The sequence below is a fragment of the Pseudorca crassidens genome, chromosome 8 (assembly GCF_039906515.1).
Source record: "Pseudorca crassidens isolate mPseCra1 chromosome 8, mPseCra1.hap1, whole genome shotgun sequence".
NCBI lineage: Eukaryota > Metazoa > Chordata > Mammalia > Artiodactyla > Delphinidae > Pseudorca > Pseudorca crassidens.
In genome coordinates this window covers 92,401,098-92,415,628 of record NC_090303.1, presented here as the reverse complement: position 1 = coordinate 92,415,628, position 14,531 = coordinate 92,401,098, and positions in this window count along the sequence as shown.

Here is a 14,531-nt window from a genome sequence, read left to right as displayed (position 1 = left end):
TCAAACTAGCATAAGGAGATTCTACCTGTATTTTTCTTCTTAGAACCGATACACTTTTAAACCGACGTCAAGACCAAAGATGACGTGGAATAAACAACCGCTGATGTGTGGTGGGTGTGAGCAGGCCGGTGGGATCCCCGGCACTCTTGTGTTGGCCATAAAGCATACTCAGTTTGCACTCAGTTTGACCATCACGAGACTCAGAACAGACTAGCTGTCATGGGGAGCACCACTCAGTGAACGGAATCTACGTAACGAAAGGTCCTCGTGGCAGTCACGCGTGGCTCTGGAGTTCCATTTATTGAAACACCACCAAATGAAAAGTTAAATTTTACGTCTGTTCTTTTTTCCTGTTTGAAAAGTTCTAGTGGTAATAACAAGAGCTATAAATGTGAGTCAGAGTTTTAGAGACGATTGTTTGGAGAAATGATCATTTTCAGAATCTACACAATCACTAACTAGCTGTGTCAGGTCCCTTCTCTAAGCCTCATTTTCCCCATCAGCCAAACGAGAACAGGCCTCCCCTGCCCACCTCCCAGGAAAATTCTCATTGAGAGAATCAGATGTGGTCACATGTGCACACGTCCCTTGAGGAGGGAGCACAAAGCACCGTGAGAATGTAGACTATCTGTGTGATTGCGGTGGGAGGGGTGATCTGATCTTCTGTGGCCTCCCAGTGAGCGAGTTCCCGTGGAGGGAACCAGAGGAAAACTAGAGGCCCCGTGTGACTCCGCTTCCTCTCTCCTGCTTTGCTTTAAATTCACTTCCTTCACCGTTAACTCTCAATTATCATGCATCTTCCTGCTCCTGGCACCAAATAAGTCAATATGAGCCCTGCCTTCTGAGATCTTAGAATCTGAATCAGACAATACCCATGGCTATAGAAGATGGAAGAAAAGGAAAAATAACGTGGTTTAAACATCAGTAAGATTCACCGAAAGGACACAAGTGCATTATGCACTCAGAAGGAGGAATGGAAGTTGCACATGGGGAAACAGTGGGACCTTGGGGAGAACTCAATGTCAGAAGCTACTTTAAGGAAGACAGGAGCTTCCCAGGCGCATGGTGAGATGGTGTGGGAAGAGCCAGATGGCGAAAGTGGGTGAAGCTGCCGTTGAAAATAACCTTGATCCTGATCTGCTCCGATATGGGGACGAAATCCCTAACTGCACGGTCGAGGGAGTTTTATAAGAGGAGGAAGTGATGCTATGAGGATACATTTGCAGGAATACAGCGAGAAAATGACCAGGCTTGGGAAGAAGGTCGGCGGAGGAAGAGACCCGTTCTGAAGGGGAGGGGAGAGTCCCAGGAACTGCTGGATGACCAATGTCAAGTGTGAAAATAGTGAGACTTCCACCGAGGTCTACTGCTTAGAGCAGATCTCAAGGGTCAGCCTTTCGGCCACATTTAATCCTTTGTGGAGCATAGGTGGGTTATAAATAAATATATTTGACTTCTTTACAGCTGCCTACACATTTTCCTCCAGATTATACTTAATTTCAGAGCGTGTTTTCTTTTTGGTGGTACGTGGCTTTTGAGCAGCAGACTTGAGCTGTTTTTTTGCCAACCAGATTTTTCAGGGTGTGAGGCCTGTGACGCAGGGCACAGGTGAAGGGACACCTGGAGGCTTCGGGCTGAAACAGGTAATTCTGTGCTTTATGGGCTTCCTGTTGAACTGTGTACAGGGTCAGCGTTTACTGCGTTTGCACAACTTAGTGCTCCAGTGACCAGACCAGTCGCTTGGACACTGATTTGCATTTGCAGCACTTCAGGAGTTAATCATTAAATACACTTCTCTATCCCTTTCATACGAGATTCCTAGACATGAATGAATCTGTTGGTTGGAAGGAGAGCTGGTTAAGGTTCTGGGTGGGTGGGCAGGGGGCTCCAGTGTTAAGTACCACGCCCGCTTTCACTGTAGATGTTTTAGCCATTTCATTTCTACCTCCAGAGCAAGTCCCCAAAGCCAGTCTCCAGAGCCGACCTTTGTTCCAGGCAGGAGCGTGAAGAAGTCTGCTTCTGCGCCTGCACGTAGACCATTTGAACACAAACCACGTTTTCTGGGTTTTTTTTTTCAAAGCACGTTTTTATGGGATGGTAACTTGAACTTCATTTTTACGTTTAATCCAGTACCGTCATGGATATTCTCGTAACAGGTGAGAGGCGTTTCTCTGAGCAACTGCTGTAACACACTTATAAACTGTATTAGGCTTACACTTGTTACCTAGCGTACAAGGAGTGTGTGCATTTCAGGTTTCTTTTGATATCCTTGGTGATGTTCATTGTTTAAACTAGGACTCCTTTCTCTAATTTTATGAAAAAGACTTGAAAACCGAAACCTCACGGTACGATCCTCATTCCATGCTGTGTGTGTAACAGAACACTTGACAATTTATCTTAACACGCAGCAGCATTGACATTTAGGAAAAGAATATCAGATGCCTTGGAAACACGAAACCAAGGTGGGAACCAGTGAGCAAGTGAAAGAAGGGAGGAATGTCTCCCTCTAAGGCACTCTGTCCAAATTCCTTTCCCACAGGGTAGATACTCATGCAGGCTCTTTGCTTTTCCTTCTTCCTCTAGGTTTTTCTGCTCTAGAGCCACTTCACATTTAAAGAAAGAGTGGATAAGTAGAAGGGACAGCGAAAATTGAAGTGATTTGGGTCTCGAGGTCCCTGATTCCACGGAATCTTTCTGGACAATTTGGAACGTCATGAATAGCCCCTTCTCATGTCCAGCAGATTCCCAGCATTCATAACTTGACCCCGTAAGTGTGCAAGGTCGGAAGAGTACAGGGCCAGCTTCTAGCTGGGCTCCCTGTACTGTTCCTCCTGCAGATGTGGGGAAGGAGGAGGGGGCACTAGGGGGAACAGAGGCTCCACCAATGGGCTCGGTTGCTCTAAGCAGCAGAGGGTTAATTTCAGAAAAGGGGAGTAGAAACTCTCCACTTTGCCCTCCTCCAGACCACAGCCTAGGGAGCATGGGGATTGGGCGAGGCTCGCCCTTACGGGAAAGGCTGCTTAGCCGAGCCGCTCTGAGATGCCCACTTGTCTCCTCCGACGTTGTCAATGCCCATGTCCTTATGACTCTTCCTGCACCCTCATTCCTAGATTATGAGTATTAATGTACAAAAATATGCAGAGTAAATTGAGGGCACTCGTGGGCTCAATACTGCAGTTTGAACTTGACAATCATGGTTTGCTGGTCTCAAACGGGCCCTTAAATTTCAGTATGGGTACATGATTTAGTAATCGAACCCTCCCTTCTTGCTGGTTATGTTTCTACCCTTCAGTTAGCTGCACTGTTTTCTAATGTGCTGTAGAGTTTTTGAGATAATTTATGCAAGTGTTTGGTTTCCATGTTTACAATTTATACAGCTTTCCTAGCATTTTAAATGGAAATGTCAATAAATGCTATGAATTGGTGTCAAGTGAGATTTTCTGTTTATTTCCTTTGCAACATGATAATTCTCTCATTTGCAAAATGTGAAAGTTGTGTGAGATGTTTTTCTCTAATTTTCATGTCCCTCATGAGAACACGTAGTACTTTCATCTTCCGAAGAATTAAGTTGAAAGCAGGCTATTCAGTGTGTGGAATTTGCAGAATTGTCACTCACATTGGTTGGTGCCACTCCTTTCTACTCAACTGTTTTGCTTTACGGCTCCCCACTAATCAAATTGATGCTTCCATTAAGAGCAGATTCATTTTGGAATTAAAAGATTAGGACTACAGTCTAGAAAGATAACTGAGAAGATCGACGTTTGTATAATCTTGAAAGGTAATAGGGTAAACCTGGAGTTGTTTATGAAACTCAAGAAAATAACCCCTTGAAACTGAGAAAAACAAGAGGAACTACAAAACACAGTGGAACACAACAAAGGAATGAAATGTGGAAACCTGGATAGGATTCTAGAACAACAAAAGTTATCAGTGGAAAAAATGGTGAAATCCAACATACAGTCTATAGTGTAGTTAGCAGTATCGTACAGAGGTTCATTTATTGATTCTGCTAACTTTAATATTAGGGGAAGCTATGTAAAAGGTATACAGAAACACTCTATTTTTGCAATTTTTCTCTAAATCTAAAATTAATTGAAAATTTAAAAACTAGTCTGGTACAGATAAAGCCCATAGGCCCCTGCAGAGGCTAATAAGAGCCTGCTGTGGGCATCCATGACCCAGAACTTGCCTTGCTTCTCAAGGCAGTCAGCTCCTGCTGAAGTGGAAACCACAGTTAACAGTTGCAAGTCTTGGCAGAAAATAAGCCTTCATGAAGGAAAGTTCACAGGATCAACCCAAAGGAGAATTTGAATCTAAAAATTAGAGAAAGACCACTATGAAGAAACGAATGTGTGTTTCGGCTGTTTACAGAGGTTAAAAAAAACAAAAACAAAAAAAACCAGAAGGACAGGATAACAGGAAAGTTTAAGCACATTTGAGAAAACCAAAAATTAATCCTTGAAAGAAAAATAAAGGGATTTAAAAACATACATATATTCACACAGTGGTGTCAGATACTCCAATATTTTAGACGTAGCTTAAGAAATATAATAGTTTTAATATATCTTTATATTATGTTTTAATAAGTATACTTCAGATTAAAACCAAAAACACCGTGGACTACTTGGTACACCTCGTTCCCCTAAGAGATCTTACATGCTCGAAATGTAAAAAGGTTCAAAATGGTGGAAGAACAAGGAGTTAGGAGGAGCAGCTAAGGCTTGGGAGGAAGGTCAGGCTGGTCCCACACCCAGAGCCTGACCACTGGGTTGACGTGAATGTTAACTTAAACCACAGTTGGCATTTCTTGTCCCCTCTTTCTCTTCCACATTGCACCTGCCAAGCACGGTTTAAGGGAAAAGCAAACAAGGAACAATAACAAGAGAGATCCTTTGGTCCAGTGCCTGGGTTAGATAATTAATGAAATGTTTTTATTGTTGTTGGACCGTGCACTATTTATGCAGTAACTTTCTTCCTCTAAAGATCTCCGACACCTTCCTTGCTACACCCACCTGGGGGAATAATTAGAGGTGGTGTGTGTTTGATCTCTCTGGTGTTGGGAGACTGCAAAAATTGTAGTCACAATTCTAGGTAACCCATATTCATGTAGTTAAACTACTACGTGTCATATTTGTGCCAAAGGATAGCATTACAGAAGCATGAAACAACGTATCTGGAAAGCTCCTATTGTAAAGTTGTTTTAGAGTGACTGGTTCCTAGGTGGTTACATCAGTACCCTGAAACTGCGCATTAGTGTAAGTATTTAGACTTTGATTCTGTGATGTGATGATACGCCTCAAATCGGTGGTGTCTTTCATTCAGCATTTTACAATTCTGAAATTGTTCTAAAGAAAACAGTACAAAGGAGCCGGTATGTGTTTAGAATGCTGTTTTACATTTCCCTGCTACTGTTCTTTCTGGATTCCTTGCAAGACAAGTTTAGGAGTAAAGTTCTTGAAAAAAGATGTAATTAACCAAATTTAAATAAGAACATCATATTTTTGGGTTGGCCAAAAAGTGCCTTCGGTTTTTAAGTAAAAATGAAACACATTTTTCATTTTCACCAAGAACTTTATTGAACAGCATATTCACCCTTTTGTTCCACTACCTTCTGCCATTTTCCAAGCAACTTCATAATTCCATCTTCCCAAAACTTTTTATCTTTTTGAGCAGAGAACTGTTCCAGGTGCCTTTACAGTCTTCCAGGGAATTGAAATTTTTTCCATTAAGAGAATTTTGTAAAGACCTAAGTAAATGGAAATCCGAAGGTGAAATGTCTGGTGAATACGGCAGATGAATCAGAACTTCCCAGCCAAGCTGTAACAGTTTTTGCCTGGTCATCAAAGAAACGTGCAGTCTTGTGTTATTCGATGGAAGATTATGCGTTTTCTGTTGACTAATTCTGGACGCTTTTCGTCGAGTGCCGCTTTCAGTTGGTGTGACTGGGAGTAGTGCTTATTGGAATTAATCATTTGGTTTTCTGGAAGAAGCTCGAAATGGAGGACTCCGTTCCAATCCCACCGTATACACAATATCACTTTCTTTGGATGAAGACCGGCCTTTGGTGTGGTTGGTGGTAGTTCATTTCAGTTGCCCCACAATCACTTCCATTCCACGTTGTTGTACAGTATCCACTTTTCATCGTCCGTCACAATTTATTTTAAAAATGGAACGTTTTCATCACATTTAAGGAGAATCACATGTGGAAATACAGTCAAGAAGGTATTTTTCGCTTAACTTATGTGGAACCCAAACATCAAAGCGATGAACATAACCAAGCTGGTGCAAAAGATTTTCAATGCTTGATTTGGATATTCTGAGTCTGTCGGCTGTCTCCCGCGTGGTATAACGTTGATTGTTCTCAGTTAATGTCTTGATTTGATGGCTCTCAACTTCAACTGGTCTGCCCGACCTTGGAACATCGTCCAGCGAGAGATCTCCAGCACGAAACTTTGCAAACCACTTTTGACATGTTCGATCAGTCACTGCACCTTCCCATACACTGCACAAATCTTTTTGTGTGTTTCAGTTGCATTTTTACCTTTCTTGAAATAATAAAGCATAATATGTCGAAAATGTTGCTTTTTTCTTTCATCTTCAATATTAAAATGGCTACACAAATATTCACCAATTTTAATAAGTCTTTTTTAAAATGCATGTTCGTATGACAGCTGTCACACTCTAACAAAATTGTCTTGAATGAAAAAGACAGCTAAGTGCTACTAGAGCCATCTTATGGAAAAAAACGAACGAACCTTTTGGTCAACCCAATACTATAGGTAGCCCATTAAACCTAATCTATTTAATTTTACCTTTTCTGGAAAAATTCAGATTAGCAAAAAAGGAAATAAAACCCACTATAACTCCACCATCAGAGATATTGCAATCCAATTTTTAATTAAAAAATTTAAATCTCAGCCAATTTAATCTTTTTTAAAAAACTTTTTATTTTATATAGACGTATAGCCAATTAACAATGTTGTGATAGTTTCATGTGCACCGCAAAGTGACTCAGCCATACGTATACAGGTATCCATTCTCCCCCAAACTCCCCTCCCATCCAGACAGCCACTTTAATCTTGTTTGTTGATTGGGACTGATCACGATGATTTGCTTTCTAATTGATCTTATAATTAAATAGATTAGGTCAGGAAGAGGGCAAAAGGACTAGAACTGGTGCAGGATGTAATCCGGGAAGAAGGATGGGGGAATGTGTCTGGGATTCTTCAGCTGCTGGAGGGAAATGGCACCATGACCTTGAGAACCCCACCCCTTTGTGGCTAATTCTGTGCTCCACTGGGGGGCACTGGCCGATTGACCTCCTGACATATTTCATGGCATTTTGCAGGGACTTCCCAGTGCTTGTAGCTGAGATAGAGGACTTCATGGACAGGGAGGCTGGGTCCAGAAAGCCATATTCCATTTCTAGCCTCGGCTTTAACGCAGGTAACTTAAAAGCTTCTGCACACTGCCTTGGGGGGACCATTGTGAAAAGTGTTTGCCTTGATGTCTTTCCCTTTACTGGCACACACATCAACTTTCCATAACGCATTTCCTGCCCAGGCTGCCTACCTCTTTCTCCCGCACCAGGAGTAACATCTCAAGTATTTCTGCAGGGTCAAAAGTCTCCGTGTCTCAACCCCTTTCTGGATAATTAAGGTTTCTGTCTTCTGAGGTTACTGTCCCCTGGACCTCAGAAGTTAGGGTTTGTATGCTCTTCACATCAATGAGTTCAGAGTGACTTACTGAATTTGATAATGCCTCAAAATGTAGAAGGATGGTATTGTGATGGGTGGCAGTCAGAATTACAAATGATATCGATAAGCTAAAACACAGGCAAAGAACATCAACAAAGTTTCATTTATTCCTACTAAATTTACCTACATGTCTATTTTTATTTGCTAAATAGGGCAACCTTAAAATTATGGATACCAGACATGTTGTGCACTGATGGGGGTGGCCCATGGAGTGAAGACAGAGAGGAGAGTGAGAAGGGCTGGGATTCAGAGGATAATGGGGGAATTGGTGTTCGGAGGAGCAGGGATATTTCCCATTGTGCAAGGAGGGAAAACAGAACACAGCCCAGATTCATGTCAGTCTGTAGAGATGCGAAAACTGACAACCTTTCTGCTTCTGAGAAAAATTGATTTCAAGTGAATATGTTACCATTTCTTTAGACTTATTAGCTTAGGGTTTTTTTTAATAGGCAGCAAAAACATTTCACGGTAGATTGTCTAATTTTGTGCTTTTTAAAAGATGAACTCTGCTTCATTTTCCATGGCTAGAAAGATACATTCAAATTAACAGTGTCTGTTATTTGGGGTAACATAATGACTGAGTGACACGGAGCTATTTCTTCTCTTTAATTTGTCATGGCCCAGAATATGGTCTATCTTGGTGAATATTCCATGTGAGTTTGAGAAGAATGTGTAATCTGCTGTGGTTGGATGGAGTAGTCTATAAATGTCAATTAAATTCAGTTGATTGATGGGGCTGTTCTGTTTAACTATGTCCTTACTGATTTTCTGCCTGATGGGTTTGTCAGTTACTGATAGAGGGGTGTTGAAGTCTCCAGCTATAATAGTAGATTCATCTGTTTCTCCCTGCTGTTCTATCAGTTTTTGCCTCACATATTTTGTTGCTCTGTTGTTAGGAGTATACACATTAAGGGTTGTTATATCTTCTTGGAAAATTGGCCCCTTTATCATTTTATAATGCTTCTCTTTATCCCTGATAAATTTCCTTCTCTGAATTCTGCTCTAAAATGAACATAACTATGCCAACTTTCTTTTGATTAGTGCTAGCATGGTATATCTTTCTCCATCCCTTTACATTTAATCTATCTATGTCTTTATATTTAAAGTGGGTTTCTTGTAGACAATGTATAGTTGGGTCTTGTTTTTTTTTTTATCTATTTTGATATTCTTTTAATTGGTTTATTTAGGCCATTCACATTTTTTTTGAATTTTATTTATTTTTTTATACAGCAGGTTCTTATTAGTCATCAATTTTATACACATCAGTGTATACATGTCAAGGCCATTCACATTTAAAGTGATTGTGGACATGTTTGCCATATTTATTACTGTTTTCATTCATTGATTGTGTTGTTTCTGTACTTTTTGTCTTTTTCTGCCTTCTCTAGTTTTATGAACATTTTATATCATTCCATTTCTCTCCTCTCTTAACATTTCAAGTTTTCTTCTCTTTTTATTCTTTTAAGCAGTTGCCCTAGAGTTTGCAATACATATTTATGACTCATCCAAGTCCACTTGCAAATAACACTATACTGCTTCACAGGTGATACAAGTACCTTATAACAGAGTTTCAGCTCTTTACAAGTTTTACTGAAGCTGGGAGACATGGTGGTATTTAATTCACAATTAAACACATATGCACGTGCTACCCAGACATACATATTCCCCTGTATTTTGTTGCCTGAGGTTACTATGCAGCTTATTCAAGCAGCTCTCAACATTTGGGTGAAATTCCTTCCAGACTTTTCCATAGGCCTCCTATTTTACCTAGTTGAGGGATACACTCTCTATACAATTTTTTATTCTGTTTTCTTTCTTAAGCATCGTCATAAACATTTTCCCATGTCACTGAAGACCTATTTTTACCCATCCTTTTATGTCTAAATCGACATTTTCCCCCAAATTCTTGTATAATTCATTGTCTTATACCTTCCATGTATCTGAGTTAATTTGTTTACTAAAAACATTTTTTCCTTTAGCAACTTGATTGTATTTGTTCCTTTGTAAAGTTTTGTGGTCGGCACTTGCATTCCCTTTAACTCTTCAACAGAAGAATTCCTGGTTCCTTCACCATTCTCACTTAAATATGAAAAGTGTAATTAGTTATGGAGGTGGAACTCATAGAGATCAGTGTGTCAGCCTACTGGGGTGAGGCACCCCTTCTGGGTTGCAGACTTCTCATTGTATCCTCACATGGCGAAAGGGGCTATATATATATTTATATTTATTTATTTATTTTTGCATAATATTCCTCTCTGTGCATCTACCATAATTTATCCATTCCCCCAGTGTTTAACATTTGGTTGTTTCTAATGTTTTGCTCTTGTACATAATGGTGTGCTAAATATCTTTGTGTATAAACTGTCTAATTTTCAGATCCTTTCCTTAGAATAAATTCCTAGAGGTGAAATCACTGAGGTGAATGGTCTGAATAGATTTAAAGGGTCTTATTCCATATTATCAATTATTTTTCAGAAATCCTGGGCCAATTTATATCCCCAAGGTCCACTTTGAGAATACATTTCATTGTACCCTCACCAGCATTGAGTCAGAGTATTTTTATATATACTTAATATTTTATAATTTGACCAATAAAAAATTTCTGCATACTTTTCGTAGTTATCATTTTACATCTATATAATATTCCGTAGTCGTATTATCTTTCCTTTACCTTGTTCTTTGATATTTAGTATTCTTTTCTCAGTAGGTTCCATTATCTAAAATAGCAAATTACTGGAAACAACTACTACTTTCCCAGATTATTTCCTAAGCTTTTTTTCCCTTTGAATTATTGTGTTTTCAATATACGTGGATTTTAAGGGGCTCTTTCTTTCTTTTTTAAAAAAATTTTATTTATGTTTGACTGCGTTGGGTCTTTGTTGCTGTGTGCGGGCTTTCTCTAGTTGTGGTGAGCGGGGGCTACTCTTCGTTTCGGTGCATGGGCTTCTCATTGTGGTGGCTTCTCTTGTTGGGGAGCACGGACTTTAGGTGCGTGGGCTTCAGTAGTTGCAGCACAGGGCTCAGTTGTTGTGGCTCATGGGCTCTAGAGCACAGGCTCAGTAGTTGTGGCGCATGGGCTCAGTTGCTTCGTGACATGTGGGATCTTCCCAGGCCAGGGATTGAACACGTGTCCCCTGCATTGGCAGGCGATTCTTAACCACTGTGCCACCAGGGGAGTCCTAAGGGGCTCTTTCGTAGTGCAATGAACATCATTTCCTGGAGGTCACCAAGCAGACAGGTCATCTTTCTTGAGGTATGGTTAAATGCATGTGTGTGTGAGAGAGAGAGGAGATAAAGTCTGTTGGCCTCTAAGGTCCCTTCCAACTCCGATTCTGCGACTCATTACATTGTCCCAGTATCCCAGGCAGTCTTGCTGATGAGGACTTAAAGCAGAGAATTCCAAGCCTGGAGAAGATCAGATTTATTATTATTAATATTTTTAATCCAAGCTGAACTACTTAGAGTGATGTGACTTTGGTCCGCTTACATTGTCTCCTTGAGTTTCACTGAAACCCACAGATGCCCGTAAAAATAATTTATGTAGATAACATTAAATGGTAAGCTAAACATCTCCGGGCAAAAATTTTTTAAATATTGTCACATTGTACACCTTAAATATATACAATTTTTGTCAATTATACCTCAAGGCAGCTGAAAAAAATGTTACCATCCTCAGACCATCATGGAGGTCTGATTTGCCTTACATGCACAGATCTTATCCACCTGGCTCCCTGCCAACCCCACCCTAACCTCTCACCCCCAGAGTTCTTCAAAGGGAATTGCCCTTGGGAAGCTGGAAGTGAGAGGTTTGTTTGTGCCTATTGAGCTGGCTGCCTTCCACGTGGCTTTATCCAGAAATGGGCTGGAAGGCTGACAACTCTGAATGCAAATTGGAGATGTTGGGGTACCCTGGGAGGTTCTGTCTGACCCCTGGAAAATTTAACTCTTGCAGTGGTATATCAAGTCTGTGGAAATTATTTTAATGTATTAAAAATGATTCTTAAGGGGCAGAGTCAAGATGGTGTACTAGGAGGACCCAGAATTCATGTCTCCTCACAATTAGGGCACCTAGCAGGCACCAGTGGGGGACCACGGACACCTAAGGGGATGGGAGGAACCCCCAGCGACCAGGTAGGACGTGGGGCATGGGGGGAGTGAAGGGGGAGGAGAAGTGGAGGCGGGCTGAGACTGGTGCCCCTGAGGGGTGGCTGGGGGAAGGGAAGGGATCCCACACCCAAAGGAGGAAATTGGGGAACCATTGGGAGGGCAGGGGATCAAAAGGGAGCGTGGCCAGGTTTCCCTTGCCCACTGGGGCCCCCAGGAACCTACTGAGATCCCGGGCCTGATCCTCTGCCCACTGAGGCCCTCTCCAGCCGTGCAGGTCCTGAGGGAGTGGGAGAGAGGGAAGGGGAGAGCAAAAGTAAAGGCCGGACCTCTGGGACAGCACCCCTGAGGGGCGACTGGGGTAGGGGAGGAGTTCCTACACCCAGCAGGACCCACCCAAGGTTAGGCGTCCAGCAGTGACCAGGGAGACCCTGGGGGAGATGGTGGGGGAGGGGCGCAAAGGAACAGAAGGGAACGGGACCAGCCTTTCCCTGTCCACTTCGGCACCCGGGGAAGCCTATTGGGCTCTGGGGCCTAATCCTCTGCCCTCGGAGCTCCCTCCTGCCACATAGAGCCCAAGGTCCGCCCCTACACCCCACCTAGGGCCCTACCTCTATACTCGGAGACCCCCTGTGAGACCCCCTCCAACCTGCTGGGCCTAAAGCCCACCCACACACCCTGACTCAGGGCCCTACCTCCAAACTCCAGAACTCCACACTCCAGAGGCCCTCCTTTCCACCTGCTGCCTCTCTCTTTCTGCACAGGTCCTGAGCCTAGGCCCTGCCCCGTGCCGCTGAAACGTCACTCCCTGCACCTGCCTAGGTCCCACCCCACCCTAAACCCTGCCCCTGCCTAAGTTCCACCCCTGCCTAAACTCCACCCCCATAGCCAAGGCGCTTTTTTTTTCTTTTCTTTTTTCCTCTTTTACATTGGGGTTCTGTTTTACCTTGTTGATTCACTGTTGATTCTTTTATATTTTTATTTTTCCTAATCTTTTATTTTTCTAATTTTACTTCATTCTTTATACTTTGTTAGTTATCTCTCCTTTTGGCTTGCTCCCCCCCACCTTTTTTTTCTCTTTTTTTTGTTGTGGTTTTATTTTACCTTGTTGCAGTTGTTTCAATTATAGTTTTATTTTCCTAATATATTTTTTATCTTTCTAATGTTATTTTGTTTTTTATTCTTTGATTTTGCACTGCTCCTTTTTTCTTTCTTTCTTTCTTTTTTTTTTTTTTTACCATGCCACAAAGCTTGCGGGATCTTTGTCCCCTGGCTGGAAGTCGGGCCTGAGCTCCTGTGGTGGGAGCTCCGAGTCCAAACTGCTGGACTAACAGAGAACCTCAGACTCTAGGGGATATTAATCAGAGTGAGGCCTCCCAGAGGTCCTCATCTCAGCACCAAGACCCAGCTCTATCCAGCTGCCTGCAAACTCCAGTGCTGGACTTCTCAGGCCAGACAACCAGTAAGATAGGAATACAGCACCACACATCAAAAAAAAAAAAAAAAGAAAGAAAGAAAGAAATGACAAAAAAAAATGTTGCAGATGAAGTAGCAAGGTAAAAAGACCAAATCAATGAAGGCAAAATAGGCAACCTTCCTGAAAAAGAATTCAGAGTAATGATAGTAAATATGATCCAAAATCTCGGAAACAGCATGGAGAAAATACAAGAAACCTTTAACAAGGATCTAGAAGAACTAAAGAGCAAACAAACAGTGATGACCAACACAATTACTGAAATTAACAATACTCTAGAAGAAATCAATAGCAGAAGAAGAGATAAGTGAGCTGGAAAATAAAATGGTGGAAATAACGGCCAGGGAGCAGAATAAAGAAAAAAGAATGAAAAGAATTGAGGACAGTCTCAGAGACCTCTGGGATAACATTAAATGCACCAATATTTGAATTATAGAGCTCCCAGAAGAAGAAGAGAAAAAGAAAGGGTCTGAGAAAATATCTGAAGAGATTATAATAGAAAACTGCCCTAATAGGGGAAAGGAAATAGTCAATCAAGTCCAGGAAGCACAGAGAGTCCCATACAGGATAAACCCAAAGAGAAGTACACCGAGACACATAGTAACCAAACTATCAAAAATTAAATACAAAGAAAAACTATTAAAAGCAGCAAGGGAAAAGCAACAAATAACACGCAAGGGAATCCCCATAAGGTTAATAGCTGATCTTTCAGCAGAAGCTCTGCAAGCCAGAAGGGAGTGGCAGGACATATTTAAAGTGATGAAAGGGAAAAACCTACAACCAAGATTATTCTACCCAGCAAGGATCTCACTCAGATTCCATGGAGAAATTAAAACCTTTACAGACAAGCAAAAGTTAAGAGAATTCAGCACCACCAAACCAGCTTTACAACAAATGCTAAAGGAACTTCTCTAGGCAGGAAACACAAGATAAGGAAAAGACCTACAAAAACAAACCCCAAGCAACTAAGAAAATGGTAATAGAACATACATATCTATAATTACCTTAAATGTAAATGGATTAAACGCTCCAACCAAAAGGCACAGACTGGCTGAATGGATACAATAACAAGACCTGTATACATGCTGTCTACAAGAGACCCACTTCAGACCTAGGGACACATACAGACTGAAAGTGAGGGAATGGAAAAAGATATTCCATGCAAATGGAAATCAGAAGAAAGCAGGAGTAGCAGT